Below are 14,436 nucleotides of genomic sequence, written 5' to 3' on the forward strand. Positions count from 1 at the left end.
AAACTGTCATAAACAGAGTGTTCAGAGCAGCCTGAGCTCTGGAGAGCTGCTGGCGTTGGTGCCGTGACAGATGATCCACACGGGCCACCTCTGTGTCACATGTGGCGTTCTTTTCACCGTTAACAGTGACAGTAGTTAACAGTAACAACTGTGCTTTAACTCAAACTATTATCTTTCCTAAGCGACCAAAAGAGCAACAAAAAAGAAACCACCACCCCCCGAGTCATGCCGTCATCACAGCTGTTCCTTGTTCCTCACGAATGTTCACCAGAGACCAGGAGCTGTCTGCAAGCTTCTCTGCTGCAGTGAAAGACTGGAGCTAACTCTGGCAGCTTCTGAGAGGCTTTTCTTTGTTTCCTTGCAGGACTTGCTGTTTGGGGAGAAAACCATGTCAAAGACCCTGCGTGATTTTGCTGCTTTGGGGTAAATTGCTCACTTTGTTTTGAGGAGTTTGACTGAGTGCCATTTTGGGGAGAGGTGGGGTTTGTTTGTAATTTTCTTTGGTGCATTCACTTTTGCACGTACCTCTGCTCATTGCATTTTTTGGTTTGGAGTCTCTTGGATTTATGGTGAAGTGAACCCTCACCCAAACTCCTCTGGCTGAAGCAGCTACCAGCCAGCCTGTGGTGGGCACTCTGGGCCCTCAGATGTGGAGGTGACCGCAGGTTCCCACAGGGCAAGCTGGAGGACATCACTCAGCGCAAACAGCAGATTTAGATCCCGAGACCTCCAAAGATTAAAAGATCTGTTTGTGAGCTCCTCTAAAACTCAATGAATCCACACAAAAACAAGGCAGCAGTTATCTTCTTACAGCAGCACCTCTGTGAACCTCCAAACACACGTATGAGCGTAATTTTAGCGTGCACTTCCACACGTGCGGTTTTTAATTGATCCTGTTCAGCGAGCATCGTGGTGTGGAATCAGGAAATGGCAGCACTGAAGGATCTCTCCTCTGCAGCAGCACTGCTCTCCTCCTCTTGTCCTTAGCTGCATGTTGTTTTGATACACAGCTGCCATCTGTGTGAAATATTAATGCAGTGGGCTGATTTGGGGTGTCGAGCAGTGTCACTCATTTGGCTTTTAATCATGCGGCAGCTTGAGAAAAAAGGAGGGAAAATAACTTCCCTTCCTGGGTGGCTGTCAAAGTCTTCCCAAAGTCATCCGGCTGGCGGGCGTCATGGCTGTCGCCTGTCTCCGCTTTCATTGACAGCTGCATTTTTGGCTCATCTTCGAGCGGCTGAGCGCTTTCACGTCTTCAGCCAAAACAAGGACGACACCCATGAAAATTTAAATACGGCTCCGTCTCACCGCTCAGCCCTTCCACGGGGCCTTCCTCCCCTGAGGAGCGCAAATTAACACCCTGCTGAATTTCTCGCCGCATTTCATCCACATTATTAGGAACAGTGTTTGTGATTTGGATGCGCTTGTTCCTGCTGGCGTGTCTGGCTTGCACACACGCCATTCTTTGATGGGTGCAGAAGGTGGACATGGCCGCCATCACGCCACCCACTAGCATGAACGTTTTGGACGCCACTGTGTTGTTTTATGGGAGCCAGGTGTGAGCAGGCAGCGTCTCTTCTTTGCTTCTTCTCAGACCTGTAACATATGAAGAAAAGTCTGTTTCTGCCACGAGCGCAGCTATAATACGCAGGTTCAGGGGAGTGCGCTGAGGTAAATAGTGCCTGTGATCTGCAGACTGGCAGCTTCGCGGCGACATGTTTTTATTTCTGACCCAAAGAAAAGAGAAACTGTGAGACATGATGACAGAGTGACAGATGAGCTTCATCCATCTCATAAAATAGAAGTTCTCACCCCCGCGGCCCATTATCTGGGTTTTTAACAAGGCCGTCTAATTAATATTTATAGCTTAATTGCCTTCTGCATTTTTTTCCTAAGAAAGAAGAAACACAGCTAAAATAGTGTTGTTGTTAATTAAGACAAATGCATTAATTATTAAAGATGCAAACATGTCAGGCGAGCATAACTAATTATTCGAGCGTGTTAACAGTTGTTTAATGTTAGCAGCAGCTGAATTATTTAGAGCACCGGAGCCATATTTGGATTGTTTGAAATGTGGCGTGGTAAGTGGGGTGAGCAAAGTCACAGCAGACAGACCAATGAAAACACGCAGAGAGAGGGAGAAAAAAACTCTTACAGATGTGGCCCGCCTAAATATAATTGCTCATTACAGGTGGAAGAAAGTGTTGGTGTTCATTTAAAGCACTACAAAAACAGCCAGGTTCTGGCTATGATGATTTGTTTGTGTGTGTGTGTGTGTGTGTGTGTGTGTGTGCGCGCTGAGGGGAAATGCATCAGGGGATGAAGGTAACTGGATGTGACAGCAGACAATTTATGTTGTTATGTCTTAATTGTCACCTGATGTGCATGCAATCTGGAACGATGTCAAAAAAAAGGACTCTTCCTCACCGCGGAGTACGACGATGAGGTGCGAAGACAAACGTGATCAAACCTGCACCGAAGGCTGGATTTACCTCATCACCTGTCCGTTCGTCCATCTGTCTGAGTGGTAAAAGAAAATGCCCCCGCCCCCACACAAACATCTCGAGTCCAATTAAAGGTGCTTTAACGGGAATCAGAGCCGTGCTGATGATTTCAGCCCATAAAACCTGTCACATGAAAATTAGCTGTCAGCTTTTATCACTGTTGTTTCCTCACTTCACTCTCGTTTCACTTTCTGTGATTTCTGCCAAGTGTGATGATGTCTGCTGAAGTAATTACACCAAACTCAATGTAATCATCATTCTATAAATCAGGACGTAACCTGCCTCCATCAGGTGCTCATCAAGCACGTCACAAAGGAGAGCGCATCGAGAAAGTCGTTCTGCAGTGATCGTCCTAAGAATACGAGGCGCTGACATCAATCCTAAAATCGATCTGCACTATAAAGAAAAATCTGGATATCAAACTGGAATATTTTCCTCCGAACATTCAAGCAGGGTCTTACAAACGTCTCCTGAGAATTGATTTGAGAATTGATCTCCTCAGAACAGCAACAGCTCGGGGTCGCAACGTGGCTTGCAGATGTGTGACTGCTCACGTAGTCGAGTCTAGAGACTTCTGTCCAAGCTCTGGAGACTACGATGACTGAGAACCTTCACAGACAGACTGCTCATGTAAACACACACACGGGCACACACACAAACACAAGACACCCAGACACATACACACACACACTCAAACACACACACGGGCACACACACAAACACACAAGCACACACACACTCAAACACACAGACACCCAGACACATACACACACACACACACGCGCGCGCACACACACACACACACACACACACACACACACACTCAAACATACACACTCACACAAACACATACACACACACGGGCACACACTCAAACACACACACGGGCACACACACACTCACACAAACACACACACAGACACTCAATCAAACACACACACAAGCACACACACACTCACACTCAAACATACACACTCACACAAACACATACACACACACACACACGGGCACACACACACTCACACAAACACACACACAGACACACACTCACACAAACACACAGACACATACACACACACGCGCACACACACACACAAACACACTCACACAAACACACAGACACATGCACACACACACACACTCAAACATACACACTCACACAAACACACAGACACACGCACACAGACACACACACTCAAACATACAAACTCACACAAACACACACACAGACACTCACACAAACACAGACACACACACACACACACACTCACACAAACACAGACACACACACACACACACACTCACACAAACACAGACACACGCACACAGACACACACACTCAAACATACAAACTCACACAAACACAAACACAGACACTCACACAAACACAGACACACACTCACACAAACACACAGACACATACACACACAGACACATACACACACACACACTCAAACATACACACTCACACAAACACACACACACGCACACAGACACATACACACACAGACACATACACACACACACACTCAAACATACACACTCACACAAACACACACACACGCACACAGACACATACACACACAGACACATACACACACACGCGCACACACAGACACACGCACACACACAGCGTCTGCTTTAATGTATACGCCCACTCTCACCTGCGGTCACATGACAGTTACTTTCATTTTCTTCTGCATATTCTTCTCCTTGTCACCAAGGTCACCGGTGACTCCAAGTTTACCCAGCTCCCTCCTCCTTCGCCCTCCTTCCATCGCTCCGCCCCTCCCACCTCTTCGCCCTGATGGCCTCATGAATCATCCCGTCTTCCCCATCGAACTCTCCGACGCCTCTTTCCCACCACAGCCACTCCAACTTCCCCAATCCTTCTTCATTCCCGCTAACAATTTGGTAATGAAATATTGATTTTTAGTTAGATTCAAATGGATGTTATTAACTTTGCATTGATAAATTGTTCTCTCTTTCTCCTGGTCTCTCCCTCTCTGTGTTTTGGATAGAGTGCCGGTAGTAACAGCTGATTAACAGTAAAGCCTGCAGGCCTGATTTTCTTCATGACCTACACGGCTCCTTTTAGAGGCCACTCCCTGTTTACCTCCCGTAGACGTGCAGTCTTTCACCTCCCTGCATTAAAAGCTGTGAATATATACTGATTACCTCCTTCGGCCAATGACACGGGCTCGGAGCGTGTTTTATTGAATGCTGCAGACTCCGATGAAGTGCCCTTTTCAGAGTGAGTCATGCGTGGCATTGCAGCGTCCTCTCCAGCTCAAACATGATCGCTCTATCAGTGCACAAAGAAGTGTTTAGAAGAGAAAAAGGAAATAGGTTGTGTTTCGGTAAAGGTGGCTCACAGAAATGTAAAAATGAAAGAGTAAATGAACAAAAGCAAAGACAACAATAGAAGCGAGGACTCGTTCTGCTCGTTTCCAGCTCCTTTTTTAACTTCTTCTTGAGCAGCTTTGCATGAGTCACCGCTCAGAGTAACCCTTCTTTATCTGACACCGCGGCTCCTCTGACGATCGCTTTCTTCTGATTGGCAGATGAGCCGTCATTGTGGTTTGGTGCTATATAAAGGCGTCCGTCCTCTGGCTCGTTATATCTCAAACAGAAGATCTTTTGATCGTCACAGAATGCAGAAACAAAAACTCGAGCAGTGTCTTTCCTCCTGTTTAACCTCCAGATGTTTCTGGATTGTCCTTTGTGTGCATGATTCTGCTCAGACATCTGGACCTGGGAGTGATTGTTTCACGTGCTCACTGAGCGAGTGAGTGAGGCCGGATGCTAATGATGGTAAAGTAATGACATTTCATTTCACTTTCTGAAATACAACACGTGTGCTTCCTGCTTGCTACGCCGGACATCGCCACACACTTTCACAGCTTCATGCACATGCCACCGCAGCCGTCCCACCCCCACTCCCGTCCGCTATTTAAACCAGCTATCTGACACAAGATGGACGTGGCGGACAGGCAGAGCCCAGGGGACGCAACCGAGGTTGCATATGAGGCGTCCGTTACCAAGAAGGCCATTTACATTTCTCTCTGCGCATTTTCACTGACAGCGACACAATTTCCTGTTCCGTCTGGCGAGCTTTTGACTGCGAGTCAGGGACTGAAATGTAATCTTTGGGTTGGCGGCGTGCTCGGACTCCCCAGAGTATTTCCACACCAAAACCTTAAAGTCTGCTCGGGTAATCTTTTATTCTGGAGGTCTGGGCTGTTCCTCAGCTCCAGAGATGGTGGAGCACTTTAAACCAGGCTGAATAATGTCACAGCTGTGAGATTACTCCACTGCAGAACCATCCACAAAACCTGGACGCCACCACTACAAAGCATGGGCAGAAAAGCAGGGGCTTTGTTTGAGATGCTCACTATATGGATTTTAATATTAAGAGTCTCTAATAATAAATCGACACCATCGTAATAAACACAGTTTTCTCCTCTGAAAGCCGTTTAATTTAATGTGTACTAAAAGACCAAACAGCGCAGTCTGAGCGCGTCGCCTTTATTGTGCTTTAACGACAGCTTCTCCAAACTTTCTGTTTGCCTCCTGCTGATGGAACATCACGAGGAGCTCGTTTTATACCCCATAAATCTGTGCACCTCCTTTATGAAGCATCTTTTTAGGAAGAGACTATTTTACCTGCAAATGAAGAGAGTTACTTCTGAATATTTATTTCTGCGGCGTTATGAGTGTGCGAGTCGACCTGGACCGGAGCCGGGGACGAGGTGTTTGAGGTCATGTTGATTTCTCGGGAGAAATGCTCTCGATGGGCTTTTGTAACGAGGAAACACGATCGCTCCGTGCTGCCACTGTGATTTATGTTCAGACAACAAATCACTGAGCCTCAAACATCATGACGCTGTGCACGCCGTGCACTCGGTGACGGTGAGTGGCACAATTTAAATAGATATGCGACTTATCTGTGCTGCTGATACGAGGAAATGTGGAGGATTTCTGCTGCGGAAAGCTGCCGGCTGTTTATTGAGGACAAAATTACATCTTCAGCCAAATCAAACGTTCTCTTTAGTCACTCTGAGCTGTCCGGGCTATTGCTGCTCAATAAAAAAAAACAGCAGTAACCACAGAGGCTTGTGGGTCGTACAGGTGTGAGCAGGTAAAGTCAGGGCTCGATGCAGACCCGCTTTCACTGAGACAAGCAGAGAAGCTTTCTTCAGAGAGTTTCAGTCTGAGACAACAAACCTCCACAAAAGCTCAACGCTGTCGTCTGTACTCATGAAGGCACAACACCAAACGTTCTCACGATCATGGTACAACAAAAAACAGCTGACTGTTTAGATTCTTTTTCTGGGATTCACGGAAAGAAAAGAAGAATCAGCTGATTCCAGATTCACCGACATGTGAAGCGGGCTTTAGTCTCAGCTTACCTGAGGTTACATATGTGCTGGTTAACACGCCAGAGGAAGCAGAGCATGATGGTCCAGTATAGTGTCCTGTTGTTTCTGTTGTTTCTCCTACGACAGCGTGACCTTTGTTAGGTTCAGAAACACCCTCCCCCCGCCGCCTGGCTCAGCGATATAAGGACACATTAAATCAAGATAGGACTGCTCTATTAGGAAGGGAGACGGTCTCATGCTACATGTAGATAACCTTGTGTTATTAGCTCCCTGATGGCCAATCAATACAGCACTTCCTAGCTGCTGAGGATGAACCAAGTCCCTCACCTAGATAATCATCTCTTACTGTCTGAAGCTGAATAATTGGGGGCCTCTCAATCCCAGCGTTGTTGACAGGAATGCTTTGCATATTAAAAACGCTGCACTAACAGTCTATCACTCTGAACAGAGCATAAACATGCATATACATAATATTTGGAGATAATTGAGCTGGGATGCATTCCTGAACCCAGAGGAACCAAAATAGCTCGATAAAACGAGGCCGGGATGTATGGAAGGACTGCTGTTTACGACTGTCTCAGGAAGACAAGTGCAGCAGCGAGCCGAGTCTCTGAAGGCCGTTTCTCTGTGGAGTGGAGACATCATCTTCCCACTGAGCAGCTGGTCCCCAGCCAGTGGGACTGACATGGATGATGACGGTGATGATGTTTAAATGAAACGCTCCCTGTCCATCTGTCCAAGCTTTTACTGCTTTTCTGTGTTCTCGCTTCCTCGTGTGACCACAGTCTCGGGTTATCCATTTCCTGTTCTACTCATAATACCTTGTGATGTCACGTATTCAAACAATAAAGAGCGGCAGTGAAGTAAAGAAGCTGCCTTCAGAGCTGCCATACTTACTTCTCTCAGTGAGTCTCTTTAATTACAGCGATCAGTGACGCAAACATCTAAATACATTCAGGGAGATCACAGAGGCACCCTAAAAGAACACCACCGAATATAACCCAAAGACGAGTCTCTCTGCTGAGGTGCTTATGGGACAAGGCGTTAGAGAAGCTCAAACAGAACAGATGTTTTGATCCTTCCAGTTGTTTTTGTTAAACTCTTCAAAGAAATAATTTTCTCCCAGGCAAGAAATTAAATTCCCCCACTGTGTGTCTCTTTTTGTCCCGTCTCCCTCCCCTCACCCCAAACAATGGCTGCCCCTCCCTGAGCCTGGTTCTGTTGGAGGTTTCTTCCTGTTAAAAGGGAGTTCTTCCTTCCGTCTGTCATTAAGTGCTTGCTCATTGGGGCGTTCATCTCTGTATTATTGTAGAACAACAGTGTAAAGCACTTTGAGGTGACAGTTTGATTTGATTTGGCACTATATAAATAAAATTCAATTGAATTGAAATGTGACCACTGACATATTACTTCTCTGTGTTATATGAGTCAAAGGTATATGGACAAAATGGTGATGGGTAATAGGTGACGGGATATAGTAGTGGTGGACAAGCAGAGGAAGACGGCTGTGATGCAGTGATACTGAATGACAGGAACATCAGGAAGAAGGAACACGAGAAACTGGAGAAATACCAAGGGCTCAGAGAAGAGCTCGAGAAGATGTGCAGGGTGAAGGTAACAGTGGTCCCAGTGGTACCCTATAATTTCCTTGGGGATTAATAAAGTATTTCTGATTCGGATTCTGAATCAGAGCACTAGGTGCAGTGACTCCCAAGCTAGCCGAGTGGCTTCAGCAGATCCCAAGAACAACATCAGAGATCTCTGTCCAGAGAGCGCAGTCCTAGGAACACCCTCAAGCTCCCAGGCCTCTGGTAGAGGACCCAAGCTTGAAGGACAACAGGCCGCCCACAGGGGCAACAGGGGAATTAATTTTTTTTATATGTGGCACTATTATAAAGATAAATACATGAAAATATTTGCCCCCCATTTTATTTTTATGCTTAAAGTCACTTTCTTAGGAAAGACTACTGTTATTGTCTATTGTGCTGTAATATATGTTTCGCCAGCAGAGGGCGCTCAGTGTCTTACGCATCAGCAGCTGACAGCTCAGTAGAAGAAGTGTGGTCAGTACGTGTTGAGGCAGCGTACAGCCCACGTACCGAGTGGCTTTTGTTAACCTGCCTTCTCTGTTTTTTACAGGTAAGCTGGGTTGAAAATAATATATAAGTTATAGACAAAAGTAGCAATCAATCATAAACGTCTTACAGTGTAACAGATGTCAAGCTAAAGAGTGAATTCATGAGTTTAAGGGTTCGTAAAAATGAATCGCCACCAGATGTCTGCAAAAATGGCGGACTCGCAGTCCGTGGCGATCGTGGTAATGAACCCGAGAACTGTTTCATGTCTTTGTGAGTTAAAAGGATATAAGCTAACTACTGAGGGATGTACGTGACGACAGTGAAAGCACGAGCTTATGGCCAAACCTTCTTTGAACAGAGTCAATGTGTGGAAACGGAAATGGTAAGCTAAATGTAAAGTCAGGCTAGTGGAGCACACGTGTTACTATACCTGTGCTAATTCAGTTATTAGACTGTGCTGTAAGTCTGCAGAGCCGCACTGTGTATTTTTTGGACAGTCTGAGAAAATGTAAATCGCTTTATGTTCTTTTCATTAAGAGCGAATGGAACAGAGTTAGAAAACAACTTAATGAATTTCCTCAAAATTGATGTGCTTTGTGAATGGGGTTTTGGAGTTGACGTCACGCCGCAGTGCATTGTGGGAGCGCGGCACCATTGTAGCAGGCCACGAATCAAAACAAACACTATGTTGGAAGGAAGATTTCTACAAACCACACTTAAAAGCAGCTCAAAAGAAAAAGGACGCTATGGAGACAGATTGCGTCCAGATGCAAAGAGACGGTACTTGCAAAAAATAGCGTGCATGGGAAATGTTGACCCGTATGAAATAACGGCAGTGGAGTAGAAACCCTGAAGATCAGTCGCGATTGACTTAGCCTGATATATTTTCCTACCTTGTCTGTGGAGTAAGCGCATACACGGCGAACCAATTTCGCAATTATAAATGTTTGGAGGCGCACATCCAGTTCACCAAGGATCGGGTACAAGATTTGGCTATTTTTAAGCCTCCACGTCGTGACTACGCCGTCATTCAAACAAAGGTAAGTCAGCTTGAGTACTGCGAGTAAAATGTGTTTGATTTTCCCCCGAACATTCACATTAGTGCAGCATAAATTCATTCATGAGGGGGAAATTACAGTGAGAACATGTTGAGGCTCTGTTAGATAGATAACATAGTGAGTTCAGTGCATTGATGTGACATTGTCCTGAAGGATGTAGTTATTCTCTATGGTTAAAGAAATTTCACTAATTAATTTACATTTATTATAAATAATCCTACTTATACATATTGCTTAAGTGTTTGTCCTGTGTAACTACAAATATATTCTATTTTGGTTTTATACATTGATCAATGACCTGCAGAATCTCCTTATCATATTAAGTGATTCATAATTGTCACTTAAAGTCAAACTTTATGCTTTCTCCATCTTGAAAGTGATTACATCCTTGCATTACATACTTTAGGTTAATTTTTTGCTGGCAGATTAAAACAACAAAACCAAAAACAGGCAGATTTAGAATATAGCATGCAGCGTCCTATAGATGATACATAAAAACACTTTATTTGTTTCATTTATGATAAATGGATTAGAAAGTAGATAAAACACATCGGCCTTGCCTCATTAAAGTTCTTGTCTTTAAAGAACTTTGTGTGTGTTTCAGGTCCTGCACTCTCAAAGACTGAATGAACCAGCATTGCAGCTGTGGGTCACTGTGAGCATCACAGGGAAGGTTGAAGCCGCCCACTGCAGCTGTATGGCCGGAGTCGTGGAGACCTGCACCCACGTCACTGCTCTTCTGTTTAAAGTAGAAGCAATAGTGTTGATTCGTGGCACAAGGACTGTTACAGATGAACCTGCATACTGGGCTTTGCTGGGTAATGTGACCAAGATACAGTCAGTGGTTGGCTATAAGATAGACTTCTCCTCTTCAGCTGCCCAAAAAGAGTATCTCAATCAAAACATAAACAGACCATCTGTAGTGACAGGGAAAAGAAGCCGTCCTCAGAAAAGAAAAATTCCACCTGCTACTGTGAAGGAGTGTTGTCTGAACTGATGGGAAAATATTTCTCCAAGCATAGTTCTGTTCTGAATAACCGATGATGTTGTATTTAGGGGTTTACATTTATGCCTCAAGTACATTGCCATGTAAATAATTTGCATTTACTGAATATGTACTTACTAAGTACCACTGTTCAAAAGTTGAATAAAGAAACAAACGTTTGCCTTTTTTAAAATTATTAAAACCACTTTGTAGAACATCACATCAGTTACAATGTAGATTCCATGTTGTTTATAGTATACAAATGACAAAATGTTCACATAAAATCATGACAGCATTTAAATAATATCACCCACTACTAGCATTCTGTTATTTACTGTCACTACATATACAGCACAAGACTTTTAAGAGTATTAAACGAGCATTTTCCCTGGTTTTACTACCACACTGGGGCACGTTCACCCTCACATGGAAGATGTAATCTGATTGGCATGGTGGTATGTAGCATGTAGTTTGAAGCAGGGATTTCGGAGTGCCCCATGTGTAGGAACCCACTCAGGATTTGTTTCATCCATTTCATAGGCTGGTTTGCCTGCAATAATGAAAAACAATTAGCAACTCTATAAATAGAACGTAAATCTACAAAATCACTCATTAGGATGTTTGTTCTAATTTGCTATGACCTCAGAGCGCATTGAAAATGAAACTAATAGGTTATAAAGAGTAATATGAACTTATTTAAATCTCACCTTAATGAAAATGTCTGGAGCACCAACAGATATCTGGGGATGGTAGAGAACTGGATATCAGCTCGTCTCACAGCTGCTATCCAGGCTAGATGCCTTCTTTTGGTAACATCCAATACATGAGCTCCCTCACATTGCTTCCAGGTGGAAAAGGATAAAAACAGAGCCCATTTTCCAGCTTATTCCCTTCCCGATCATGCGATATAACATTACAACCGACAACACAGCAAGCGCGAACTATTACTTATGCTTTTGCTCCTTAGCCCTTTGTTTGGCCTGCTAAAATGGCGCCTCGGCGGCCACGCCCCCTCCCATGACATCACGCTCCAAAGCCACCTGGTGGACAAATACCGCAACTGCAACTGTTAAGGTTCCAAATTGTTTGTGAGCCATGCTGTTGTCAATTTGGTATGTGTATTAATGAAAACGTTCTCATAGTGGAGTGGTAATTGTCAACGTGTTTTGATTGTAAGCAGTACTAGCATGTATCCTGAAAGTTACAGGCACTTTGATGCATGGCTAGTAACTTTATTCACGAGTAGCATTTTTAGTTAGCATGCTAAGCTAATATTCGTTAGCTAGTCGGGTGCTTTTTGACTTGTACTCAGCTCTGTTTCTCTGTGAGATTGTAATTGTTCTAATTCTTAACGGAACTGAATGTTTACTTTGGATCAGGTAGGCACTGTTAAGTACAAGTTTTAGTTGATGCTGTTGTATTAAAAAGGATGAAGAATGATGTTTGTTTTATAAGAGAAAAGCTGTTTTTATATGTTATTGTTGTTGTTGGTTAGGAAAAAGGAGATATAATGTCTCTCATTTCTCAGTTACCATAAGGAGAAAAATAAATAAATAATACTGCCACTACATGATCACAGGTTTGGTTTCAGCTAGAACTTTTAAAGAAAGTCGATGTTGTGTTGGAGAAATATATATTAGTCTTTTGTTAAGTGTTATGTTTGGGAAAAAAAGGAAAATACTCCCAGGCTGGTGAACTGAATGTTGCAGTTGCTTTTCACACTGTTGATGACGACTGTGTGCTGTTTTCTTTGTACCAGTTGCCAGAATAAAGAGGGAGCCCAGAGTAAGGGCAAGTCCAGCGTTGCAGTGCCGTCCTTTCTACTTGGGCATATCACACCACATGCACCATAGACTCACAGAACAGCAGCAGCTACACGAATACTGTAGAGATATATTAAAAAGCATTTATTTAAACTGAATCTAGTTTGATAAATGCAGTTCAAATTGATAAATCGGATAAAACAGTAGTTAAAAACCGTATAAAGCTGTAGTCAGAGTTCATGTTGGTATTCGTCCGTACAATAAAATGATTTTTGTGATTCAGTCGGTTCATAAAAGTGATATAAAACTGTATAAATATAGAGAAGGTAATCTTGTTGGTTATAATAGGAACTGGTTCAGTACTACTGTGTTGTTGTTTTACAGTGCAAGTGTAAAACGGTGTAGAAGGAGTGTTGTCAGTACGTGATGAGGCAGTGTACTGTTAACCTGATGTTTCTGTTTTTTTACAGTTTCTGTAAAAATTAATGTTGCACTGGAGATGAGTTGGCCCATCGTTTTCTACAGTGTAACATTTAACACCCAGCTCGCACCTGCGGGCGGTTTATCCTTCAAGCTCGGGTCCTCTACCAGAGGCCTGGGAGCTTGAGGGTCCTGCGCAGTATCCTAGCTGTTCCCAGGACTGCGCTCTTCTGGACAGAGATCTCCGATGTTGTTCCCGGGATCTGCTGGAGCCACTTGAAGGTATCGAAGAATCCATAGGTCCCTCATCCTATTCATGTAACCCCTTCCCCAGGGTTACTTGCATAGTAGCATTCCAACAACGCCCTGTTTTCGTGTCTTGCCCACTGATGCCTTCTTGTTCCAGTAGCCCACTTTTCGTCAGGGTGCCCTGGTTCCTCAACACCTGGCGCGGACCTTGTTGATCCGAGCGACGTCCGAGCCGGCATGCCTTCATATTTATCTGTTACGCACTGCTGGCATGGTCTCTGCGCACAGAAAATCTGCGTTGCGCACAAAAAAAATCTAACCTGAATTGCAATTAAAATTAAAAGTTTAACAATTCTGTTTTGCACTGTTAGTCAGTGAGTGACTGGCTGCTCCCGTAAGGGATTAGAACGATGCCACCTTATCCCATAGTCCAGCCAATGATGCGATTCACATTCGTATATACGCAGCTAATCCACGTGGTTGACAGGCTCTGACAGCGTCCTTATGTGCCGACACCGGTGTTTTAGCGAGCAAAGCGGCTGATGTGGAGTGAAGCCACGTTAATGACAACGTGCACAACCATTTGAGATGTGAGCAGGACAGACGGAACAACTGAAAAGTGTGGACTTTATACCAGTTTTTAAATTGTGTTGATCGGCCACGTAAAACCAGAGTTATGATAAAAATAACTGCACTGTTTGGTTTTCTTCCTGAATACTGTCGTTGTTTATATTTACTGCGGGAAGAAATGGTAAAAACGGCGTTTTATAAGGAAAATGCTCGAAAGCCTGTGAGCAAAAACCCCCACCCTTTCCTATTGGTGGAAAATGTACCATGTTGACCAATCAAAAAATTATATGGCAACGTGGCATCTAGTTGTTTAGGAAGGGGGAAGTTTTAGGAGTGATGGCGTGGTTTTGAGATGTGAGAGATTTGGGTCATTTTGCGCAAATCTTGTGTAGTTAGTGTGTAGTTAGTGTGTAGTGTAGTCAATAGT

General features: G+C 44.1%; 1 long non-coding RNA gene across 1 annotated transcript in view; it reads left to right on the forward strand.

The window, feature by feature from the left end:
• Nucleotides 1–8,911: 8,911 nt before the first annotated feature.
• LOC147338426 (uncharacterized) overlaps nucleotides 8,912–14,436 on the forward strand; it is a 97,314-nt gene continuing 91,789 nt past the window's right edge. The window contains exon 1 of the long non-coding RNA XR_015127098.1: nucleotides 8,912–9,025. This is a non-coding gene — a long non-coding RNA (uncharacterized LOC147338426). The remainder of the gene's footprint in view (nucleotides 9,026–14,436) is intronic.

The sequence above is a fragment of the Aulonocara sp. 'chitande type north' Nkhata Bay genome, linkage group LG1, assembly GCF_057382095.1.
Source record: "Aulonocara sp. 'chitande type north' Nkhata Bay isolate Kocher_YH1m ecotype deep benthic linkage group LG1, A_spYH_male_GT1.1, whole genome shotgun sequence".
Classification (NCBI taxonomy): domain Eukaryota; kingdom Metazoa; phylum Chordata; class Actinopteri; order Cichliformes; family Cichlidae; genus Aulonocara; species Aulonocara sp. 'chitande type north' Nkhata Bay.